At 41.0% G+C, this 27,067-nt stretch overlaps 1 protein-coding gene across 1 annotated transcript in view; it reads left to right on the top strand.

Moving 5' to 3' along the window:
* Nucleotides 1-27,067, top strand: part of LOC120516156 (prostaglandin reductase 3-like) — a 31,037-nt gene that overhangs the window by 2,185 nt on the left and 1,785 nt on the right. The window lies entirely within an intron of this gene.

Here is a 27,067-nt window from a genome sequence, read left to right as displayed (position 1 = left end):
TAGCGCTGACAAGCACTGAACACGTTCTCACCCCCCAAAAAAAGGACTGCACAGTTTGTTCCGCATTCGTTAGCGAGGCAGCGTCTTTCATTAGTTTTACAAAGTTGTAAGATATTTAGTCAGTGATGGCTTATATTAGCTGAAGACTTAAGTGTGTGTGTTTTTTTTTTACTTAAGACGGTTTGTATTTGGTGCGGTTCCTTGCTTGTACTTTTTTTTTTTTTTCCTCCGTTGTCAACGAATACTAGAAATCGACCGTTTTATTTATTCTTTGATCGTCTTCATCCAGATTTACGGGATAGCGTAACAGTTGTCTTTAAGATTCAATAAAACGGATGAATTAAACGTGAAGCCGGACTCCTGAACCCGTTGGACGTTCTCCACCAATATTGATGGAGTAATTAATTTTACTTTTTTGCTGCTTTCTGGAGAATTGCACCGCAACCATATGAATAAAGTCGTGCTAATAAAAAAAATTAAGAAGCCGTAATATTTGTTTTGTTAATTCAATAGTGTTATGATGACGAGCACTGTAATAATTATAAAATAATAATAATAATAGTAAATTCGCTGCTTTGCTTATGAAGCTACACTTATTACTAAATCCACATGCGCTCATGCAACTTTTATGAAATAATGAGATCATCCTTTAAGTATTTAAGGCCAATGTCTGCTTTTGTTTTCATTCGCAACGGAGCAGCAGCGTTCGAAACTGAACTTGGGTATTTCCCTCTGTGTGTTGGTGATGCCACATTTCTAAAAAGTGCCCCAGTCCTTCAAAACGTTGTAGATTTGAACACGCATGCAATTTTAAACCCATGCACACTGCCACGTTGAATGTATTGTATTTATGGCATAGAATAAAAGAAGTGTGTCACAAAAAATATGAACACGGGTTTGTGAGGAAGAGTTCGAAAAATATTGACACCGCCCACGCGATTTTATTATATGGAGAGAGAGAAAAAAAAAATGATCTGAGAAAGTCTCAGTCGATCTTGCATAGAAAAGGTCATCTGGACGTTCAAACATCTTTTTTTATGGAGTTACATTACTCAAACCGCAATAAAGGACTATTAAAAATACAATGCCTTCAACCAAAGAATAAATCACAGGAGGACACCGCTGGACCTGTGAAGAAGGGGCCGGCGTTGCTCGTCGACTGCATCCGGATGTCACTTTGGGATGGAAAGCTCTCTTTCCCCCTCTGAGATTACTGGCATTATTGTTTCCTATACGTTGGCGGTCCAAATCCCGGTTTTTTAAACTTTATCAGCCTTCCACTTTCATTGCTGTTTTCCCTGACATGTCCCCAGTTTAAGTTCCGTTTATATTGGAATGCTGCTGGAGCGTTAAGACGTTAATTAAGCAGCACCATCAGTAAAGATCTTTCTTTCTTTCTTTCTTTCTTTCTTTTTTTTCTTTCAGAAACGGTTCCCTCACTTTCTAAATGTTATGTAAACATACTACCTCATACATATATTTTTAAGATGTTTCCAGTGATTATCGAGAGGCATCCCTGCATTTTGCCCTTAAATCAAATCACTTTAGAAAAAAAAGGTGGTTTATTTCCCATAACGTCAAGATAGGAGATGCATACATTCTTATTCTAACAAGTAACGGTTTTTTTTTTGTTCTTCTTCACCTATGCAAACATGGAATTTCGAGTTTGAGAGTTTAACGAACCTGTAAAAAAGGATTCAGTTATGTTGTGTTGCTGTATTAAATGTGTTTATTTTTAAGGACACGTAGCTAAATAGGAGAAGAAAAAAATAAAATAGAAAAGGAATAAAAAAATGAACAGGATGAAGCTCAACGCGCACATTATCGGTAAAGTTCAACGTGAGAAGCTCTTTCAGGTGAAAGCCCGATTCTGTCATGATAGATTAACTTTGTGTTTCATACAAAATGTAAAGCCTTTCCTCTTTCGGAACGTTTTGTTGGTGTTATTATTCTTAATTCTTTATTTACGGATTTATTTACACCTTTGTTTTGATCCGGGATGGTCCAGAAGGAGAAGCTGCACGTATCCATCCACCTGTAAAGCGCAGGCTGGCAGATCAGCGCATCTCTCAAGTGAGGGGAGGTCGAACTTGGGGGTCATGGAAAGGAAGAGCACCGTTGGCATATGTTTGCTGAGGTGATAAAAAAAGAAAGAGAGAGAGAGAGCGATAAAAGTCGGAAGCAGAAGAAAACAAAAATCTGAAAAGATACGTAAAGTCCAGAACATTCGAGAAATCCATCATTTTGAAAAACAATTCCATTATCCAAAAAGGTGTTTTTGCAATATGATTCAAATTGACAGCAATTTGAAGACAAGTCACTTTAATAGTAAATAGGCATTTATTATAGTCTTTTTTTTAAATAATATATGCGTGCGTAGTTTTGTTCCAATGCTAAAAGTCCGCGGGCAGTTCCTCCGCTTTTTATAGACATTATAATTTTATTTTTCCTTTCCAAAAACTGGAAAGTGTCGCCAGTTTTAAAATATTAGAAAAGGCCCTGCTTAGCCTTATTAGAGGAAAATCTGATTTTGGGAACTTCAGCTGCCATGATTTTTTTTAGTGTCCACCGTAAGTTAGCGCTTTGCAGTGCAAGTGGATTTAAACGACATAGCGAATCTGCAATTAAATAAGCGGACTAAAAATACAAGTGTGTTTAAACGATTTTTAAAGAACTATACTGGTGTTCATAAAAGTATTTAAAATTTGCTGCAGATCTAAAAGAGTGTTTGGACAAATCTGTGCGATTGGGGTTTTTGAATATTATTAAGGTTTAAACGGTAGTTTGTTTTGTTCTTTTCTTGTAGTGTTTTGTCGACGTGGTGCTTCAGTCCCAATATTGCCGTCCACACTCTTAAAAATAAAGGCCGTGAAGTGTCGCTTTCCTGGGTTGCGTGGTTCCTCGCAGATCCACGCCATTCTATAAGGGGTCCTCTGATCACGAAGTTCTACCTTTGGGCTTTGAAAAGCTTCCTAAGATGTGCAAATAACAGAAATCAAGAATGAGGAGTATAAGCGACCGAGCCGGGTACTGGCACGTCAGGACAACCCGAAGTTAAAGAAAGAGGGGGGTCTTTGAGGAACCTTCGCGCAGTTCACCTCATCCAGGCATCGATCTGAAGAGGCACTTTTAAAGGTGCTGCTCCTCCGACTCACGCTTATTTCATTCTGGACCGGCATTCTTAAAGTTGGGCGGGGGTATGCCCGGCAAACTCGAACACTTTTACACTTTCATTCTGCTTCTCAAATGTTCAGTTTAACTTTGTTTGGGGAGCGAGATTTGATTTTCTACAGGGCTATCCACACATATGACACCATTCCACCAATTTAATAGCACACTTCGTGAAGGAAACTGCATGGCCTGCCCTGCCCTGTCATTGTGACTGAACACAAGCTGGTCTGCCCAAACTGGGGCTTTAACACTGGCATCCAGCCGGATGACTTCCAGCTCCTACATTAACAGTACATAAGCGACCTGCTTCAATGGCACACTGACTGGTAGCTGGCTTGGTGGCTTTTGGTTGTTTGTTTTTTTTAATACCCGTATTTTTGAAAGTTAGGCTCTGCTACGCAATGACTGTTCAGGAGGATTTGCATCAAGTCTGAATTCATGTCAATTTTATATATATATATATATATTGTTTGATTTTGTTACTTGAGTCAGGGCAATCAAGACAGCCATTTGCTGCACCATGAACTTCACTCTTATCACCTTCGTCATGCGCTCAAAACAAAGGAGCTTGCACCATACACTGCATATATGTGTGTGTGTACATCTATAATGCTAGACACTGCATTTCCATACTGTACATGTGTGCCATATGTGCATATACACTGTGTATACATACTGCACATATATACAGTAATGTATGTGCATTTATTTCTAAATATTATATATTAGAGTATATTATATATTACACCCACTGTGTATAATATACATACATACTGAATATGTGTAATATGCATACTGTACATATATATCATATGTGCATATATATGTATAACTATTTATAATATACAGTATATGTACATATATAATACATACTGCACATATATATGCATGTAAATATATGTATAAATATTATACTGAATATATCATATATATGTATAAGTATTTATAATGTACTGGATATATACATATATTTATATATATATATATATATATATATATATATATATATATATATATATATATATATATATACATATATATATATATATATATATATATATATATATATATATATATATAATACTGCACATATATACAATGTGTTCATGTATTATACTGAATATATCATATATATGTATAGTTATTTATAATGTACAGTGTATATACATACATACATACTGCACATAGGTACGATGTATGCATGTACATATATGTATAAATATTATACTGAATTTATATAATATATGCACTGTACATATATAAATATTTATAATGTACAGTATATATATAAAACATATGGCACATATACACAATATGTGCATGTAAATATATGTATAAATGTTAGTGAATATACTGTATATCATATATATGTATAAGTATTTATACATATATAATACATACTGCACACATATATACAATGTATGCATGTACATATGTGTATAAATATTATGCTGAATTTATATAATATACACACTGTACATATATATGTACTGTACTGTATAAGTATTTATGATCTACAGTATATATATATATATATATATCTATCATATGGCACATACACACAATATGTGCATGTAAATATATGTATAAATATTATAGTGAATATATATTATATATGTGTAAGTATTGATAATATACAGTGTGTATATATATATATATATATATATATATATATATATATATATATATATATACATACATATTGTTTGTACTGTATACATGTAAAAATAAATATATATAAAACACACACTCTGTATATATGCCATAAGTGCATGTACATATGCAGGCAGTGTGTTGTAGTGGTTAAAGCTTTGGACTTTGGATGACATACCATGAGGGTGTGGGTTCAAATCCCACTTAATGACGTTTGTGACCACAAGCAGATCACGTCACCTGCCTGGGCTCCAATTAGAGAAAACAATAAAAAGTAATCAACTGTATCTCAAATGTTTTAAGTCACCGTGGATAAAGGCAGTCAGTCAAGTAATGATAATATTATTATTATACTAATAGTGTATATATGAAAGACCTACTGTACATACTAAATTCACTCTTGTGACAAATATCTATCTATTATATAGTGATTTATCTAACTATCTATCTCTCATATAGTGCCTATCTTATCTGTCTTTATAAACACATATACATCAATGTGTAAAATGTGAGCAATATATCTGAACATAGATGAAATACCTGATTATAGATATGAGATATGTTGTGTGTTTGCTCCAACTTTAAAGGTTAATAATACGGTAATTTCTTTAATTTTCATTATGCTTGCGGCACAGAATGGTGTGTATCATATCTTTGTGTCTTATGTAGCCGATGTTAAACTTGCGTTTTCACTCTGCACATACTCTGTATTTGTCCAGCGCTTTATTAAACAGTTGCAGTATATTGTAAAGCAAGAAAATTGGTGCCCCTGGTTTTGTGTTATTTTATTATTATTATTATTTTTTTTTTTTTATCTGTAGTGCACTTTCCCAGTGAAGAGGAGTTTCTGCAGGCGCAGGCGTTTTTAGCAGGGAGGTCTCCCTCATGCTTTGTCATGCAGGTACACAGCGAGGCGTCGTGCTTTCACCTACCAAAAAATCAAGGCAGCTTGATGTGCACTGCTCGTCGGCGGGCGTATTTGTCATCACCATACAGACAGTCGCTTTTGTTTTCTTCTTTTAGAAAATAATAGCATTCATTTCCTGTTTTCATTAAACTGGATTTTGATTTTATTACTAGGGATGTTCAAAAAGTTTCTGCACTTTTTTTTTTTAACTCCATTTATTAAGAATTTCAAAAACAAATGACATCACTTTTCTACTCAGTCACCTTCCTTTGCGATTCAGTTTTCCCAGTATCGTACCGACTTTGTAATGCCCAATTACTCCTCCACCCGCCTTCACCATTTCCAACAAAAATATAAAAGTGTGGAAATCTTTTGAAACGTCCCTCGTATTTCTTTTTTCTGTGATTTATCCAGCTGTCCATTTTCCAACTGCTTATCCATTTTAGTGTGTTCAGGATCCGAGCTTTGTGTTATGCTTTATATTCTTTGTATTGGGTGGCACAGTGGTTGGCACTGCGATTTCCAGAAGAGATGGAGCCCACCCTGTGCCCGTCTGGCTTTTGCTTATTCTCTGTGGGTTTGTCGACTGGCACTCATTGCTGCTCGAGCTACAGAATGACATGCAATTTAAACTTTATATTTAATTCACTTCATTTTGCCATTTGTATAGTGCAGACTCCGAGCGTGTACACAAATTCACATCTACGGTGTGTAAACAGCAAATTGTTAAACCTGACAACATTAACATACGGGAACAGACAGTAAATTAGCAGAAAATTGGAACATAAACATAAAGTCAATTAATATTAGAACTAAGAGGAGGGCAGTTGATGACTGCGGAGTATTCTTAGACAGAGTTGGGTCCACACTTGGCTTGAACAAAGTTAAAAATCAACTTCAGAAAATAAGTTTGAGTGAACTGACATAACTTCCAAAATATGCACAATTTGAATATATTCAGTATATTGGTTGATACTTTTATCCAATTTGAGATACAGATGGTCACTTTTTTATTATTTTTGTTTTTTCTAATCAGAGCCCTGGCAGGTGAAGTGACTTGCTCGTGGTCTCACAGTGTCAATGGCAGGACCTGAACCCATGACCTCAGCGTCTGAAGCCTAAAGTCTTAGCAGACAGTGCAGTGCAGCGCAGCAGATATGTCCCTGTGATGGACTGAACTCCTGCCTCCTGCCGCCCCCATGACCCTGAATTCAATTACGGTCTCTGAACGTTGACGTGTGTTTGTTAACATGTCCTGTGCTGGACTAAAACTCCATGCAAGGATGCTTAACCTGTGGGATGCCTTTCAGTTGTCCATGACTATAAAACAGTGGATTCCACCTTATGAGAAGGATTTGGGAGTCGTAGAGGACTCTAAGCTATAGACATCCAGATAGAGTTCAGAAGCCATTAAAAAGGCTAACAGAATGTCAGGTTATATGGCGCCTTGATGTGTGGAGTACAAGTTACAGGAGGTTCTGCCTAAGCTTCATAACACACTGGTGAGGCCTCCTCTGGAGTTCTGTGGGCAGTTTAGGCCTCCAGCTTTAGGTTTGAATACACAATGGGAAGTCTGAAAATCAAAAGTCCACCTTATGAGAAGGAGCTAGGAGTCATAGTGGACTCAACCTTATATCAACTTCCAGACAGTGCTCAGAAGTCATTAAGAAGGCTAGCAGAATGTCAGGTTATATAGTACCTTGATGTGTAGAGGAGGCCAAGGAGGTTCTGCTCAAACTTTTTAACACACTGGTGAGGCCTCATCTGGAGTACTGTGGGCAGTTTAGGCTTCCAGGTTTAGGTTTGAATACACAATGGGAGGTCTGAAAATCAAACGTCCACCTTATGAGAAGGAGCTAGGAGTCATAGTGGACTCAACCTTATATCAACTTCCAGACAGTGCTCAGAAGTCATTAAGAAGGCTAGCAGAATGTCAGGTTATATAGTACCTTGATGTGTAGAGGAGGCCAAGGAGGTTCTGCTCAAACTTTTTAACACATTGGTGAGGGCTCATCTGGAGTACTGTGGGCAGTTTAGGCCTCCAGGTTTAGGTTTGAATACACAATGGGAGGTCTGAAAATCAAAAGTCCACCTTATGAGAAGGAGCTAGGAGTTGTAGTGGACTCGACGTCTGAAAATCGAAGGTCCACCTTATGAGAAGGAGCTAGGAGTTGTAGTGGACTCGACTTCTGAAAATCGAAGGTCCACCTTATGAGAAAGAGCTAGGAGTTGTAGTGGACTCGACGTCTGAAAATCGAAGGTCCACCTTATGAGAAGGAGCTAGGAGTTGTAGTGGACTCGACACTATATCAACTTCCAGACAGTGTTCAGACTCCATTAAGAAGGCTAGCAGAATGCCGGGTTATTTAGCACCCTGATGTGTAGAGGAGGCTAAGGACGTTCTTCTGAAGCTCTATAACACACTGGTGAGGCCTCCTCTGGAGTACTGTGGGCAGTTTAGGCCTCCAGGTTTAGGTTTGAATACACAATGGAAGGTCTGAAAATCAAAAGTCCACCTTATAAGAAGGATTTAGGAGTCGCAGTGGACTCAACACTATATCAACTTCCAGACAGTGTTCAGAAGTCATTAAGAAGGCTAGCAGAATGTCAGGTTATATAGTGCCTTGATGTGTAGAGGAGGCCAAGGAGGTTCTGCTCAAGCTTTATAACACACTGGTGAGGCCTGATCTGGAGTACTAGGTGCGATTTTGGTCTCCAGGCTACAAAAAGGACATAACAGCGCTAGAAAAAGGTCCAGAGAAGAGCGATTAGGCTGATTCCAGGGCTACAGGGGTTGAGTTATGAGGAAAGATTAAAAGAGCTGAGCCTTTACAGTGTAGCAGGGCCACATAATAATAAGTATTTGTTTTTTGTCTGTGCTGAGTGTGTTTTGTTTTCATTGTCCCGTTTACTGTCCTTTATATGTGCGTCAGTAAATGCTGTCCCCGTAAGTGAAGAGGTGAAGAGAGAGAGAGGAAGGAAAATAATAATTTTACACATATTTCCACTTAATTCCGAGCATCATACCCGTCCATTACTTGCTTCTTCAGGATCCAGATTATTAACACAGCAGCCAGCACAGAGAAACCCCAGGGTTTGGACTTTTGCCAACCACTGCCGTGGACACTTAACGGTGAGATGTTTTTTGTATTGTCACGAGGAAGCAAAATTTCACACCAGCCAATATCAAACGTTTGCCGGACTTTATTAGCTTTTGGACTCATCTATCATTTCCATTTCAACCGCCGCTTATCATTTCATCTGTGTTTGTGTTTGTTCAGTTAGTGTTTAGGCCAAGGGAGGGTTCTTTGTAAATATATGCATATTTGTGTTGTATATAATAATTAGTCACTGGTGTCATTGGGATAGTGGTGTTTTGTGCACACACACACACACACACACACACATATATATATAATTGAATATTCGTCTGTCCTTGTGTATATTTATATCTATCACTGTCAATATATTCATATTTGGTTTTACATATCTGTCTACCGTTTGTTTGTTGTTTCGTCGTGTTGGGGAATAGGACAATCTGAAAGGAGTACAGCTTGTTACTAGATAAAGAAGCCTCAGGTTATCCAAGGAATCGCCTTGGTAGTGTAGTGGCCGGTCTGGTTAAAGGGTCGGCCATTACACAGTTTAAGTAAAACAAGATTAACATGAGACCTGACTGAAGTGTTTAACATTATGAAGGGAATTAGTCCAGTGGTTCAAGACTGTAACTTTAAAATGAGTTCATCAAGAACACGGGGACACAGTTGGAAACTTGTTATGGTGGGTAAATTTCACACAGACATTAGGAAGTTTTTCTTTACACAAAGAACGATAGACACTTGGAAAAAGCGACCAAGTAGAGTGGTAGACAGTAAGACTTTAGGGACTTTCAAAACTCGAATTGTTGGGTTTTTTTTTGGAAAAATTAAGTGGATAGGACTGGCAAACTTTGTTGGGCTGAATGGCCTGTCCTCGTCTCGATTGCTCTAATGATTAAGTTGGTTTAGAAAATGGATGGGTGGATGAATTGGTAATTTCTGAGTACACGTGTCAGGCAGACAACTTACACTTTGTGACCCAGCTTGCACTTGTGGACAGGTTTATTTGACGAGAATGGCACCCTTCATTTAATATCTGGGCACTACAGTGGTGTACACATGGGTTTTAATGTTTTGTGTTTTCTTACTCCCCATCCAAAAGTATGTGGACATCCCTCCAAATTATTTCATTCAGCTACATAAAATGAATCACCATTGAGAACCATTGGGTCAGTGACTTTAAACGTGGCACTGTTCTATAATGCCACATTTGCCACATTTCTGATCTTCCCCAGCCAACTATAACTGCCATTATGGTGAAGTGGAAGCATCAAAGAGCAACAGCAGTTCAGCCACGAAATAGTTAAACTCACGCAAACTCACAGTGCGGGGTAGGCCACCATAATAATCTGCCATCCTCTTGTGTGTCGCTCATTACAGAGATACAAACTGCCTCTGGAAGTAACGTCAGCACAAGATCTGTGTGTCGGGAGCTTTAGGGAAATGGGTTTCCATGGCTGCGCACACTGTGGGCAATGCCAAGCGCTGGTTGGAGTGGTGTGAAGCACGCCGCCATTGGACTCTGGAGCAGTGGAAATGTGTTCTCTGGAGTGATGAATCACACTTCACTATCTTGTGTTTGGCAGATGCCAGGAGAGCGCTACCTTCTGGACCGCATAGCGCCTACCATAAAGTTTGGTGCAGGAGGGATGGCGGTCTGGGGCTGTGTTTCAATAGCTTGGACTAGGCCCCTTTTGCTCCAGTGAAGGATTCCATTATACAGGGTGGCCCACGAAAAAGTATCCCGCCTCCCTGGCGAAAAAAGGCGCCCTTTCCATAAAGAAAGAACTTGAAATGCAAAAATCTTTACTCACTCTTTACAGAAAGTGCTGAAAATGATTCTTTGTGGAATGGAATAGGTCGCTCAGCTCGTACTCACACGTTTGCACTATGTCTACACAGCTTTCGTGATGAGGGTAGTCAATCGGCGCGCCACTCTGGCAGGAAGGCGGGCTACTTTTTCGTGGGCCACCCTGTATAATACAGCATACAGACACATTGTAGATAATCATGCGCTTCCAACGTTGGGCCTACAGGCTGTTGAAGGCCCGTTCCCTGTTCTAGCGTGACTGTGCCCTGTGTCCATAAAGACGTGGAGTACCTCAAGTGGCCTGCACAGAGCCCTGACTCCAACCCTAGTGAACACCCTTGGGATGAACAGAACTACTGATTGTGAGCCTGGTGTACTCGTCCAATGTCAGTACCTGACCGGCCAAATGCTTTTTTTGCTGAATGGGCATAAATGCCCAATAACATGCACCAAAATCTTGATGAAAGGAGAGTGGAGGCAGTTATAGCTGCCAACGGGGGCTTACGTCATATAAATGTATTTGGTTTTTTGAATATGATGTCCAGCAAGCTCATTTAGGTGTGATGGTCAAGTGTCTACAATCTTTTGGCCAATAAAGTGTATGTCTAAAACAGCAAAAAATGTAATCTGCTGAGTGGCACATACCCGTAGTCGTCGACTTATGTCCACGTTCGGTTCTAAGGGACCTGTCGTAAGTCAATCTGGATGTAAGACGGACTGGTACTGTATATGTATTCAAGCCTGACCGTAACTATAACACTGTATAAGTTGTCCCTTAAGTCCTATTGTTTGTTTTATATCCTTTTTTATCACCATTCTTCGCACATTGTGTAGAGTTTCTCTTTTTTTGTGTAAATTATTGTATTATTTTGTTTCTTTATGAATGTTGCTCGCATGGAATCCTTTCTTTGCCTGTGTTATGTTACCCCATCAGTGCTCACCTCTCCCCGTGTACATCGTGTTAGCTGTGGGTTGTACCGGCAGAGTCTGAGCACTCGTATGTTTTCTGTTTTAACATTTCAGTCTGCTCATAATAAACATTAACAGATAAAGGAGTTCAGCGTGGTTTGATTACCCCGTCATGGCAGTTTAGTTGAAAGCACTGCAGGTAATAAACCAAGCAGCACATCGTGAGTCACAATGCGGAAGCTTCAGAGGTCGATGGGACTCAAAGCCGGAGCGCAGCAGTGCAGCACATGTGGTGAGCACCAGTTACAACGGGATAACTTGCACCACATGCGATCGCTTTCCCTTTCTTTCCTCCACCATATTGCTTGATCACCTTCATTCTTGTGTCGAGACAAATTGCCTTTTTTTTTTTCCCTGTACTCGAAGACAAGTGTAACCAGACGTAGTTGAAAGCACTGCAGGTAATAAACCAAGCATACGGAGCAGTGAGATGTTCTTGCAGGTCTTTGGAGGTGATCTGTGGGTTGTCTGTACCATTCTCAAAATCCTGCACATATGTCGCTCCTGTATTTTTCTTGGCCTACCAGACCTGCTGAGTTTAACAGCAACTGTGCCTGTGGCCTTCCATTTCCTGATTCCATTCCTTTACAGTTGAAACTGACAGTTTAAACCTCTGAGATGGCTTTTTGTAGCCTTCCCCTAAACCAGGAGACTGAGCAATCTTTGTTTTCAGATCTTTTGAGAGTTGCTTTGAGGATCCCATGCTGTCTGTCACTCTTCAGAGGAGAGTCAAAGGGAAGGAAGCACAACTTGCAATGGACCACCTTAAATACCTTTTCTCGTGATTGGACACTCCTGTCTATAAAGTTTAAAGCTTAACAAGCCCATCCAACCATTTTGGTGTTGCAAGTAATCAGCACTGAGCAGTGACAGGCATTCAAATCGGCAAAATTACAAGGGGACCCACATTTGGGCACAGCCAGTTTTTCACATTTGATTTAATGTCATACAGCTGAATACTGTTTCACTAAAAATCTTTGTTCGGAAAACACCCCAGTACTCCAATGTTCCTAGAAAATGAAAGACATACCACTGTTATCTTTTTTGTTGAAAGGAGAGTCAATTATTATGCAGGCTGAGAGGGGTTCCCAAACTTTTTCATATGACTGTATGTTGCCTTCCTTCAATCAACATTGAAAATACATTAGCATATTAAATACAGAGGAGTCAGAGTCGGGGAGTCAGAGTCAGAAGTACCGGAAATTAAAGAAGTCGTAGTCAGAGTCGAAGGATTTATCTACTGACTCCACATCCCTGTTCTTGCAACCGATAACTTATAAAGGCACATTTGATGCAGGTATTTAATCTGAACCAGTGAGCCAGCCATCTCTTTTTCGGGGTCTACTTACTCCAGTTTAGGAGCCTGTTTCAGCAACACTGGGCACTAGGCAGGATTCCACCATACATCGCATGGTACACCGTTACACTGAATCAGACTGGAGAATTTGAAGTCAGTAATCAACTTATCTTTTATGGGATTTGATAGGAAAACTGGTGAGCCCGTAGAAAATCCCGTAGACTCTACACAGGCCGTGGCTAAACTGGGATTTACTCCCACTCTACTGGCTACTGGCGCTAATCACTCTGACATCGCATTGCTGACCTTCAATTAATACAACACCCCAAAGCGGTGTTTGTTTTTACCTGTGTGGATGCTAGGGGCGCTGTTGCCCAGTTAAACCCACCCGACAGACTTCCAAGACACATTTGTAAAAAGCACCAAGAATTATTCTTTAATTATCTTCTTGAATAAAGTACACAAAGCATCGCACACTCCACAATTCTCCAATTAATAATAACAAATAATCAATAATCACAATCCTCCTCTCCACCCAGCAGCTCTGTCACTCTACCACCCAACTCTGGCTCCTTTGCTGGGTCTTGACCAGTCCTTTAAATAGTCCATGACCATCTCTTCTTCCAGGTCAATGTCACATCCTTCTTTCTTAAGTAGCTTGGAAGTACTGCGGGCTTCCGTCCTCGAGACTCCAAAGTACTTCCGGGTTGTTGTAATAGTAGGAGTTCCCAGGTTCTTTGTGAGCTCCCCCGGCGACACCTATGGCACCCAACAGGGCTGAGGAAACGGACTCCACGCACGTCCCAGGATGCTTTACCGGAATCCGAGGAACCGTTGCCATCCAGGGAAGCTACCACCTAGCGTCCCAGGGGATGTAATGCCCTGAAAAGCCTGCTCTTCCTCCTTCTTTTCCTTCAGGAACGTCCCGACTGGACTGAACTGCCAGCCGTCCCTCACACCTGTTACTTACCCTGTGTTGTTTGTAACGATTGACGAGAAAAACTTTTAATGTCACGATTTCGTGGAAAACGAATATACCAACGTTTCTAATACGAAGAGCTGACCAGTGGGGCCCAATGCTGAAAAAGCACTAACAATTATAAAAATCTCGTGTCACTTGATCTACCTGTCAGCCATGTGTTTACAACATCCAAAATGCATGTGGTTTTTTTTTTTGCTATTATTAGATACTACTGGAAAATGAGAGTAGCTCATAAAAGTGAAACGCGTTCAGGCGAATTTATGCTTTTGAATTGAAGACCTGCAAACCCCCTTTACTCCCTATTTTCAATTCAAAAGTTTGATCCCATTTGAACGCACTTCACTTAAGTGCAGAACTCTCATTTTCCAGAGGTATGTTCTCAGTAGTAGTAATATCGTCACTGTAATTAAAAAATAAATCAAAATGGGGTGACATGACACAAGTGTTAGGGGCTGTGGTTGCATCCCGTTTAACTGGGCACTAAGCTAAAGTAAATATAAAGACCATAACCTCAAAATCTTGGCTTCCTCAGCCAGTCGTACTTGCTCACAAGGATGTCAACCCTAACCCTAACCCTTTTTAATGGTTGATTCCTTAATGAATGCCAACATCATGAACGTTCTGTTCTTAAATAGTGGATAGTGGCAGATGATGTCATTGGTCCTCCCGGTTTTCTTCATCCAGTCTAAATGCAAAAAAGCAAAGGTTGTTAGATTTGGTTTCACGTCACTCTTGGTCTCCATTGCTTGCTCCTTTAAAGGGCACACATCATAACATACATGTGTAATGGTCGTCTGGAAAATGTGTGCGTCACTGTGAGTTTGTAGCTTTTCCAATTCCTGTTATTAGTGGAATGGCTTAATTTGTAAGGCCGGGCAATTGTACACGGGGAGGGGAGCACCTGGCTTGGAGGGTCCAATAGACTGTACGGGGAGGAGCCAACAGTATGTAAACGGATGGCGGGGTAAAGGAGAGGAGAAGCGCAGAGCCAAGAGAGAAGTGGACACCATCACAGGAAAAGGCAAAAAGGAAAGAGATTGACACCACATGGAAAACGTCAGTTGAACCCGGGTTCATTTCAAGAAAAATTATTTTTCCTTTCTGGTGAAAGGTATTCGGGAGAGGACCTGACGGGCCGGCACAAGGAACTGTTAATCTGTACTTTTCCCAGAATAGGAGGTATGGTTGACGCCTCATTCCCCACCACAGACTGAGCTCGACATTTCGTATAGATAATATTTATCCATCCATTATCCAACCCTCTATAGACAGTTCATTGTCGTAGTCAGAAGCTCGATCTCTGTCGGACCAGGTAAACGAGACCACCATTGCTCTTTGCAGTTCAAAATCACCAACCCTGCTTTGAGTGCCACCTTCCTGAGACGACGTGTTGGTTTAGATCTGTCGCACTCGGTGAGCGGTCTCTTTGTTCCCACCAACTTTTAAGCTTCATTCATTAATGATTGTCTCCAGATGTACGTATGATACTGTATGTCCAGCTCTGCATATGTAACATCTACTCACACTTGGCCAATTCAGAGTCACCACTTAGCCTAACATTATGTCACTTGATTTTAGGGAGACCATATCAACAAATAAAAAAAGAACTTGCAAACGCTTCACAGAATGGATTTTAGCTGGCGAACCAAACTGAAGTCTTAACTGCAATAAGACGCCAACACCAAATTCGGTGCTGCCCAACTAAATTTCCAGTATCTAAATGTTACTGCACTTGGTGATGTCCCAAAGGCTTCTCATCCTGCGTATTTCCATGCTAGTGACATCTGTCAGAGACAGTTATAGGAGTTGGTTAGAAACAGATACAGGAATGTAGCAGTCTGGGGGCCTTCCTGTCTATACCTATACATGCACAAGTCTCACTTTACTTGTCAGCAGCATCCACCAGAATCTATCTGATGAACACTTAGAAGAGCTGCAGGAGTCCATGCTTGTTGTAGGTAGCAGTTGGAATCTATCTGCATGGCCAGAACTGCTGAGAGGTCTACTTACCTTGGCAGTGACCTTCATGTCTCTAGTGTCTCTTCCTATGAAATCAGTAGATGGATTGAGAGAGCATAGGGGGGTCATGAGGTCGCTGGAAAGGGGTGTGTGGCGCTCCCGATATCTCTGTAAAAAGGCAAAGGTCCAAGTCTTTAGAGTCCTGGTGCTTCCTGTCTTGCTATATGGTGGCGAGACATGGACGCTGTCCAGTGACCTGAGACGAAGACTGGACTCCTTCGTTACTGTGTCTCTTCGGAAAATCCTTGGGTTCTGCTGGTTTGACTTTGTATCGAATGAGTGGTTGCTCACAGAGTCCCAAATAAGGCACACTTCACTTTCACTTTCAGCTTGTAGTGGGTTTCCACCCTTTCTTCTGGCTGCTTTATCACCCTTTCCTCCCCTACTTCTGTTCATTTTAAAACAAGATTCCTGTTCCTTTTAACTGGGAGGGATGATATTTTATCACAAGGCACACACACCTGTCATTACATACAGAGACAATTTACTCTTCATATATACACACACACACACACACACCTTCTCATTGTGAGGAAGTGTCAGTCACAGCAATGCGGCCATGTGGCTCAATTCCATGAGGGTGATGTGGCTCACAGGATCTTCATTTTTGGGGCATCAGATTGGCTAGACCAGGCCAAGGGGATGCCCATGTAACACCTGGTTGCAGCAGATACATGGTCATTTGTGGAAGGTAGGACTCGACCGCGTGACTTCCTGTGGGGTTGCCAACCAGGATCCTAAGGTGTTTCATCATGTGGTGTTGTACCAGTGCATGCTCCCTAACCCGACCTGACCTTACCTGGCCATAACTGCTATAGAAATCGCCATTTGTTAGACTCGGCTAGATCATGCCTACCTGTGCTTGTTAGAGATTGTTGTAAGAATCCACTCCTGTTAGATGCAACAAGCCAATCTCTCTGTCACTTCTTGTTGGACACAGCTGCTTCATTGATGGTTAGCAAGTACAGCAGCAATCAGAGTGTCGATCTGTGTTAGTTAGACTCTGCCGGATTAACCCACCTATGCGTGTTAAGTAATCCTGCAGAAATAGGTTCTTGTACAGACTGATTGATCATTTGTTTGACAATACCTGTTGGAAATGGCATTAGGAGTCCTTAATTTATTTGAAAAAAGTCAGAGATACATGCTGTAGATAGATGGAAACCTTATTAATCACGAAAGAATCGAGTCTTTTTAGGAATGAATCGGTAATCTGCCTGTTACTCTAAACCTGTTCGAAACGCGTACAGTGCCTTCCATAAAGTTTGGGACAAAGACACATCTTCTCCTTGATTCCCCCCTCTGCTCCACACTTTAAAATCACAAATCAAACAATTCAGACATCATGCATGCAGACTTTCATTTAAGGAGATTTGCATATATTTCAGTCGCATAACACTTTTACACAGTCCCTCCGTTTCTGGACACCATGATGTTTGGGACACAGCAATGGCAGGTCATATTTAGGACTTTGCCGCAAACCCCTGACTTGTAATGACTGCTTGAAGTCTGCGATTCAAAGACATCACCAAGTGCTGAGTGTCTTTTCTGGTGATGCTCTGTCAAGCCTCTAATGCGGCCATCTTCAGCTCCAGCTTGTTTCGGTGACTTGTCCCCTTGAGTTCCCTCTTCAGAATATGGAAGGAATTCGAGAATTTTGAGTTTTTTAGCTTTGAAAGTCTCCAGTGTTGCCTCAGCAGTATGTTTGGATCATTATCTTGTTGTGGGATGAAGCGCCATCCCATGAGTTTGGAGGCATCTACAGGAACTGCAGTTCCATCATCAATGAAGAGAAGTGTGCAAGAACCTGTGGCACCATCATGTTTAACTGATGAGGTGGTCTGCTTTGGATCTCAGAAAGTTCCTCTTCGTCTCCACAACTTGCTCTCACCATCACTCTGATGAGGTTCATCTTTGTCTCTTCTCTCCACAAGACCTTTTCCCAGAATTCTGCAGGATCTTTTAAGTCCTTTTTTCTCAAATTGTAATCTGGCCATCCTGTTTTATGGTTTCCATCTTGTAGTGTGGCCTCTGTGTTTCTGTTCTTGAAGTCTTCTCTAATACATACACACACATACATCTACCCCCTGAAGACTGTCTTTCATCTGTCACACAGGCATTTGGGTTTTTTTCACCATAGTGAGGATTCTTCTGTCATCAACAGTGGAGGTCTTCCAAGGCCCACCAGTCCCTTTGCGATTACTAAGCTCACCAATGGGTTCTTTCTTCTTCAAGATATTCTAGATAGTTGATTTCGGTCATCCTAAGGTTTTACCGATGACTCTAATGGTTTTATTCTTGTTTTTCAGCCTCCTAATGGCTTCTTTGACTTTCATTGGCACAGCTCTGGTCCTCATTTTGAACAATGGCAACTACAGACTCCAATGAGTAGAAGCAAGCTGTGGTACCTTACGAATCAATGGAACCCACCTGAGGAATCACAAACACCTGGGACACCAATTGTCCCCAACATTACTGTGACCTGAAACAGGGGGCCATGTTTTAAAAAAAATGTCATTTGAAATGTCTGCAAATCCCCTTAAATGGAAGTCTGCGATGTGCACTTTAATCACGGTGTCTGAATTGTTTGATTTGTAATTTTAAACAGTGGAGCAGAGGGGGAAATCAAGAAAAATGTGTTTGTCCCAAATATTCTGGAGGGCTCCGTATACAAGGAACTCCCCAATATGTGGTGAGATGGGATAGCTGCAGCAGTTTTTGCTTGTCGGAGGCAACTGTAGGAATCCCCTCTACATGTCTACGACTGCTACAGACATCTTTGCTTGCAGGACGTGGCTTGGCTAGCCTACCTGTACTTGTTGAGCGCTTGTGCTGTGTCAGGGTCAGCTGCTGAAGTGTATGCCATTTGAACTGTGCATGTTAGAGGCATCTACTGTATAAGGATCACTATCTGTCAGAAGCAACCGATTCATCTTTTCTGTCTATCAATACTTCAAAATGGCAATGAGGAGTCCATCTTTCTTTAGATAGACAGGCAGACACATACAGTGGATTCAGAAGGTATTCAGACTTCTTCACTTACTGCACACTTCTTTATGTTACAGATTTAATTTTAAAGGGATAAATCTGCCTATTTTGCCTGTCACTCAATAACCCATAATGACAACATGAAACCATGCTTTCAAAAAGGTCTGCACATTTATTAAAAAAAATATATATACACTTTGTTTTTATTTACTTTAGTTATATATGCACTAAAAAGCAATTTTTCTTTAAACACAGCTTTTTGTTGTTATACGGGACTAAATAAAATCGTGGGGCGCACATGAATGAATTGATTCAAACAATTTTTGAAACTTGTTTAGCATGATAGAAAATTACACATTTTTTTTTTTTTTAATATTAAGTGTCGTATATACTGACGTATAAGTCGGGTCTTCAAACTCGAAAAATCGATCATAAAAATCAGACCCCGACTTATACGCCCATTCAAAAATCTTCTTCCTTCGTCTGCTCCCGTCAGGGTTTGTCACAGCAGATCATCTTCTTCCATATCTTCCTGTCCTCTTTATCTTGTTTTGTTACACCCATCACCTGCATGTCCTCTCTCAGCACATCCATAAACCTTCTCCTAGGCCTTCCTCTTTTCCTCTTCCCTGGCAGCTCTGTCCTTAGCACCCTTCTCCCAATATACCCAGCTTCTCTCCTCTGCACGTGTCCAAACCAACTCAATCTCGCCTCTATGACTTCTCTCTCAACCTTCCAACTTGAGCAGACACTCTAATGCCCTCATTTCTAATCGTGTCCATCCTCGTCACACCCAATGCAAATCTTAGCATCTATAACTCTGACACCTCTAGCTCTGTCTCCTGCTTTCTGGTCAGTGCCACCGTCTCCAGCCCATATAACATAGCTGGTCTCACTACCGTCCTGTGAACCTCTCCTTTCACTCTTGCTGATATCTGTCTGTCACATATCACTCCTGACACTCTTCTCCACCCATTCCACCCTGCCTGCATTCTCTTCTTCACCTCTCTTCCACAATCCCTGTTACTCTGTACTGTTGATCCCAAGTATTTAAACTCATCCACCTTTGCCAGCTCTACTCCTTGCATCCTCACCATTCCACTGACATCCCTCTCATTTACACACGTTTTCTGTCTTGTTCCTACTGACCTTCATTCCTCTCCTCTCATATCTCCACCTCTCCAGGGTCTCCTCAACCTGCTCTCTACTATCGCTACAGATCACAATGTCATCAGCAAACATCATAGTCCACGAGGACTCCTGTCTAATCTCGTCTGTCAACCTGTCCATCACCATTGCAAATAAGAAAGGGCTCAGAGCCGATCCCTGATGTAATCCCACCTCTGTCACTCCTACCGCAGACCTCACCACGGTCACACTTCCCTCGTACATATCCTGTACTACTCTTACACACTTCTCTGCCACTCCCGACTTCCTCATACAATACCACAGCTCCTCTCAGTCACCCTGTCATATGCTTTTTCCAGGTCCACAAAGACGCAATGCAGCTCCTTCTGGCCTTCTCTGTACTTCTCTATCAACACCCTCTGAGCAAACATCGCATGATCTGTGGTGCTCTTTCTTGGCAAAACACACTGCTGCTCACTAATCATCACCTCGCTTCTTAACCGAGCGTCCACTACTCTTTCCCATAACTTCATGCTGTGGCTCATCAATTTTATTCCCCTGTAGTTACTGCAGTCCTGCACATCCCCCTTATTCTTAAATACCGACACCAGTACACTTCTTCTCCACTCCTCAGGCATCCTCTCACTTTCCAAGGTTCGATTAAACAATCTGGTTAAAAACTCCACCGCCCTCTCTCCTAAACACCGCCATGCTTCCATAGGTATGTCATCTGGACCAACAGCCTTTCCATTTTTCATCCTCTTCATCACGGTCCTTAATTCCTCCTTACTAATCCGTTACACTTTCTGATTCACTATCTCCACATCATCCAACCTCTTCTCTCTCTCATTCTCTTCATTCATCAGCCTCTCTAAGTACTCTTTCCATCTGCTCAACACACTCTCCTCGCTTGTGAGTATGTTTCCATCTTTATCCTTTATCACCCTAACCTGCTGCACATCTTTCCCAGCTCAGTCCCTCTGTGTAGCCCACCGGTCCTTTTCTCCCTCCTTGGTGTCCAACCTCTCATACAACTCATCATACACCTTTTCTTTAGCCTTCGCCACCTCTCTCTTTATCTTACACCTTATCTCCTTGTACTCTTGTCTACTTTCTGCATCTCTCTGACTGTCCCACTTCTTCTTTGCCATCCTCTTCCTCTGTATACTCTCCTGTACTTCCTCATTCCACCACCAGGTTTCCTTTTCCTCTTTCCAGATGTCACGCCAAGCACCCTTCTTGCTGTCACCCTTACTACATCTGCTGTAGTTTCCCAGCTGTCTGGTAACTCTTCACTGCCACCCAGTGCCTGTCTCACCTCCTCCCTAAACTCAACCTTGCAGTCTTCCTTTTTCAACTTCCACCATTTGATCCTTGGCTCTGCCCTCACTCTCTTCCTCTTCTTGATCTCCAATGCCATCCTACAGACCACCATCCTATGCTGCTTAACTACACTTTCCCCTGCCACCACTTTGCAGTCTTCAATCTCATTCAGATCAACTCTTCTGCATAGGATGTAATCCACCTGTGTGCATCTTCCTCCACTCTTCTATGTAACCCTGTGTTCCTCCCTCTTCTTAAAATACGTATTCACCACAGCTATGTCCATCCTTTTGGCAAAATCCACTATCCTCTGACCTTCTTCATTTCTGTCCTTGACACCATACCTACCCATCACCTCCTTGTCTCCACTGTTCCCTTGACCAACATGCCCATTGAAATCCACTCCAATCCAATCCAATCCACTGAAGTGATGAACAGTGTACCCAGGGGACAGAAAGTGGGGATACTTTCTGTCCCCTGGGTACACTGTTCATCACTTCATCCAACTCACTCCAAAAATCTTCTATCTCACTCATTGCACACCCAACTTGCGGTGCATATGTACTAACAACATTCATCATCACACCTCTAATTTCCAGCTTCATAATCATCACTCTGCCTGACACTCTTTTCACCTCCAAAACACTCTTGACATGCTGTTCCTTCAGAATAACCCCTACTCCATTTCTCCTCCCATCCACACCATGATAGAACAATTTGAATCCACCTCTGATCCACCTGGCTTTACTCCCCTTCCATTTAGTCTCTTGCACACACATATCAACCTTCTTTCTCTCCATCATATCTGCTAACTCTCTCCCCTTACCAGTCATACTGCCAACAGTCAAAGTTCCTATCCTCAGTTCCACTCTCTTTACCTTCCTCCTCGCCTCCGAACACGTCTTTCCCCTTTTCTTCTCCTTCTTCTTCTTCAGCCAACAGCAGCCCAATTTCCGCCAGCACCCTGTTGGCTAACAGTACTGGAGGCAGTCGTTGTTAACCCGGGGCTCGACCGATCCAGTATCGAAATTTGCATTGTTGTCCACATATTGATTTGGCAAAATTTTACACCGGATGCCCTTCCTGACGTAACCCTCCCCATTTATCCAGGCTTGGGACCGGCACAAAGAAACACACTGGTTTGTGCATTTTTTTTTTTTGCCTCCTCCATTCTCTCATCAGTTTCTCAGACGAATCGAATTTTGTTGGAGCAGCACAGTTACCAATTTCTTTTGCCACTTCAACGATGTTTAATTTAAATCCAGCTTCATATTTTCTTCTGATCAGACGCTCCATCATAGATGAGGAATGCTCTTACAATAAAGGTGTATGACGGTGTGAGATACAAAAAACACAAATCGGTGCAAACGTCGCTTCAGAATAGTGTGAGTATTACTGTGTGGTCACATAAGCACAAAACATAGAAAATAAAAGGTTGTGTGCTCCGTGTTTACTCTCTCAGGTGAGCGTTAGCATATCATAATCCCTTGTGCCAATAGCGTGAGTTTTCCGCATTCAACTTATATGACCGATATTATAAAATACCGGAAATTATATTGTAAAATTAAGTCCCGACTTATCCTCGGGAGAACTTATCCGCGAGTATATACAGTAGCTATTCTGTTAATTGATTGAATGAATTCATTTATGTGCGCCCCACGATTTTATTTAGTCACATATAACCACAGAAATTGTGATTAAAGAAAAATTTGTTTTCCTTTTTAGTGCATTTATAACTAAAGTAAATAAAATAATTTTACTTAAAATAATTTTTTTAATATTTTACTTTTTAGTTTTTGAGTATTTTGCAAATGATTTTTCTTTTAATTATTTTCCATCAATGGGAAGGTTCTTTAAAAATATTACATAATATATCTTTTTTGCCGAATTATTTGAATACTAAAAAGAATTCTATTTTGGTGTCTATTTTTCTGTTCAGGCTCTTATGGGATTAGCGCTCGGTCACTGCGAAAAAAAATATCGACAACAGAAAGGCAAGCTTGTGGCAGTACTTCTTCACCGTGATCATCGAGGTACTCCTTTGCAAGAGTAAACAAGTAAAATCGACCCGTATATTTACCGACTCCACTCACTGGAAGAGGCAAGTGGGGGCAATCTGACGCGTCTCTCACTTGTATGCTCCTATATCACACTATATTCTCTCTCCGTCATTGTTGTGTGTGCATTAACTGGAATGGCATAACCATTGATTATAGCGAAAGTTGTTACGTAATTGCATCGGTTTTGACGGATTATTGTATCGTCATCCACACTGAACATGCACGCAAAGTTTGAAGAAATTCACTTCGCCAGAAGTGGGTTTAAAATCAGTTGCAAGATTTGACCCAGACAAACAAACAGACAGAGGGGTCATGTTAAATAAAATCATTTAAAAATGAACAACTGTATCCAGACTCTTTTGCGGTGGTGCTCCAAATTGTGCTCATGTGTATCCTGTTTGCTTTAATTCTCCTTGAGATGTTTCTAGAACTTGACCAGTGTCGACCTGTGGCCCATTGAATTGACTGGACATCATTTAGAAAGGCACACGTGTACCTGTGTGTTTAGAAGGTCCCACAATTCACACTGCATGTCCAGACAGAAACATAACTCCTACAGTCCTTTGAGCTCTCTGTAGACCTCCTTGATCAAATTGTGGTGCGATGTGCCATAGATGAAGGCAAGATGGATAGAACCATTTCTAAAGTGTTGAGTGTTCCCAGGATCACGGTGGCCTCCAAAATTATGAAATTATAAAAATTTGGAACCACCAGGACTCTTGTAAATTTGGCCATCTAAAATACTCATTGGTTTGTCTGAAGGGACTTGGTCAATGTTGTCCTCAGTAGTGGATAAGGATGAGTGTTTTACTACTTCTTCTTGCTTAACATTTGTCCAAACATTTTTGAACTTCTCAGTCTATTTGTAAACAGACTACCATAATACAGCACTGTCTCCAGATTGTGCAAAACTCCTTCTATGGATTTCAGCCTCGGTACACCATCAGCCCATAAAAAGCAAATCATTGCTCCTCGTTGGTGCAAATGGCCAAATTTACTCCTAGAAATCAAGACAATCCTACTGATCAAGGCTGACACTTTACCACTGTGACAACAGACAGGTTTCCAATACCGTACAGCCAACCCAGACAAAACGACCACAAAAGTGTGAATGATTATTGACTTACCGTCATACCTTTTGGGAATCATCTGAGAAAACTGTGCTGTTTGGACACCTCTAGATTGGACAACCCGGGCTTGTTAGAGAGGAGCTACAGGAATCCGTACTAGTTGGAGACAGTTAGTCTATCCATTAGTGCCTGTTGGTGACAGCAGCAAGTCTATCCTTGCTTATTAGCGACTACTGCAGCAATCTGTCAGCCTGTCTCTGCTTGTTAGACTCTGCCTGATTAATCTCTTTATGTATCCTAGATAGTTCTGGTGAAATACGTTTTGTTTGCCAGCTGTGGTAATTTTTCAGTCAACTCGAGTTTGGTCCATCAATAAGAATCCAACTTTGTTTTTTAGTAAACAACAGTAAAACTTGTAATTAAAAGATTAGAATATTTGTAACGAGAAGTGGTCATTTCCATCCTTCCTGTTTTCTTAAATTCTCCAAAAACACATCATCTTGAGATATGAAGGTCCCTATAATACACCTCTCCACCACTCTACTTGGTCATTTATTCCATGTGTTCATGGTTCTTTGCATGAAGAAAAAAAATTCTAATGTTAGGAAAAGCTGGGCAACTCTTCTTCTTAGAGAAGTCAGCCAGAATCCATATTTGTTATAGCCAGCTGGGCAAACTGTCTGCCAGTACCCTCTTAAAAATCCTGGTTCTTTAATGGCACGTTAGGGTTCTTTACTAGGTTGTGTGGTTCCTTGTTGAACTTTTACTTGACAAAGCACCATTTAAGTTTCAGAAGTGTTCTTAATATATGAAGTTGGCTCTTCATGCTTTGAAAAACATTCTAATAAGTAGAAAAATCAGAAATGTTTAATGTATGGTAGGATACCTAGTAGGGCACTAACAGATTATGGTTAAACCTGGACATGGTCTGTTATTGACTACAGAACGAGTCCTTTTAGAATTATGACCCATAAGTATTTCACAGATCTTAGCATCTTTAACTCTGCCATCTCCAACAGGAGCAGATGAAAGGAGAAGAAGAAGAGTATTTTACAGATCTGTTACCATCTCTTCATGGTTATTTACTCTCTGGAGCTGGCTATGGATCTAAATAAATAAATGGTTCTTTCTGGAACTTTCACGTGGATGAGTCTTTTAGGAAGCAAAAATGGTTCCCCCATGACATCGCTCTGAAGAGCCACTTTGGCACCTTTATTTTTAGGAGTGTACTTGCTTCTAATGACCACTAGAGTTGGACCTTTGCTTTGCATGATAGCCACGTCTACTAGAATTGGCCTGCCTATCTCTGCCTAGGCTTGTCATAAACTGTTCTATGAATCCATTCTTGTTTGGGATGGACTGGTAATCTACCGTTTCTACCAAACAGGCTACAGAAGTCTTATCTTTTCTTGTTAGCAAGATCCAGAATCTTTGTGAAGAATGTTTGGAATAGTAGGAGGAGGCTTTGTGTGTCCAAGACAGCTGTAGCAACCCATCTGCACATGTTTGGGAATGCCGTGAAATCTATTCTCGTTAAAGACCGTTAGGTAATGTGCGTTTCCGTCCATACTTCTCGGAAGAGGCCGTTTCTTGCACTACTTGAAGGTAATTAGGCAACTTGTCTATCAATACATTGTGAGGAGTATTTCTTTGCTCGTTGGCAATGAAACTAAAGGAGTCAGTCTGCCCATCGTGGCTCATTTGAATCAGTGAGACACTTCCATTGTCTCGTTTTTAATAGATGGATTGCTGCTCGGTTTGTCAATACCCGTTGGAAACCGAACCTTAATCTATCTAACATTTTGTATAGCGACTGGAGTCTGTGCTTGTCAGAGGTGGCTGCTCGAACCTTTCTGTTGGCTTACATTAGGAGCAGCTGCTGGAATCTATATGTGAGGCCGGCATCGCACTACATGACTTCTAGTTCGTAAAATCTATACATCCATAGACAACCGTGACTGAATTTTACTTGATAATGAGTGGGATCAATTAGACGGCTCACTTAATGTCACATTTCCAAACCAATCTAATGCCTCATGAAGGTGGAGCTCAAAGTAGAGGCCTTGATCTGAAAGTGCAAAGATCCGAGATGCTGTCGTTAACCTGGTCCAACGGACAGTAACCTTCTGAGTACAATGAACCATCTACAGACGAAAAGTCGCCTTAAAGACGCCTGTTACACATTTAAATGTTAAAAATAAAACCGTTAGAATGGACAATCAGATTATACTTTGGCACTCGCAAGCATCAATAGACTAGTTCCGCTGCTACATGTTTTTTACTGATGACATTGTGTTATGTGGCACCAGAAAACAGGAAGCGGAGAGGAAGTTGGAAGAATGGAGGAGGGCTTTCGATAGAAAATACATAGGAAGAAGACATAAGATATGAGGTTTAATACTGATCAGAATTCATAAGTTAGCTGCTGAAAAGAGTGGAGTAGTTTAAATATCTGGGATCAGTGGAGGCCCAAGATGGAAAACTAGATACAAAGATAACCTACAGAGTGCAGTGTGCATGGAACAATTGGAAGAAGGTATCAGGGGTGTTGGGTGATCCAAGAATTAAGGCAAAGGTTAAAGGTGAGGTCTT

The sequence above is a fragment of the Polypterus senegalus genome, chromosome 15 (assembly GCF_016835505.1).
Source record: "Polypterus senegalus isolate Bchr_013 chromosome 15, ASM1683550v1, whole genome shotgun sequence".
Taxonomy (NCBI): Eukaryota; Metazoa; Chordata; class Cladistia; order Polypteriformes; family Polypteridae; genus Polypterus; species Polypterus senegalus.
Note: the sequence above shows the minus strand (reverse complement) of the source record. Positions and strands in the feature narration are given on the sequence as shown.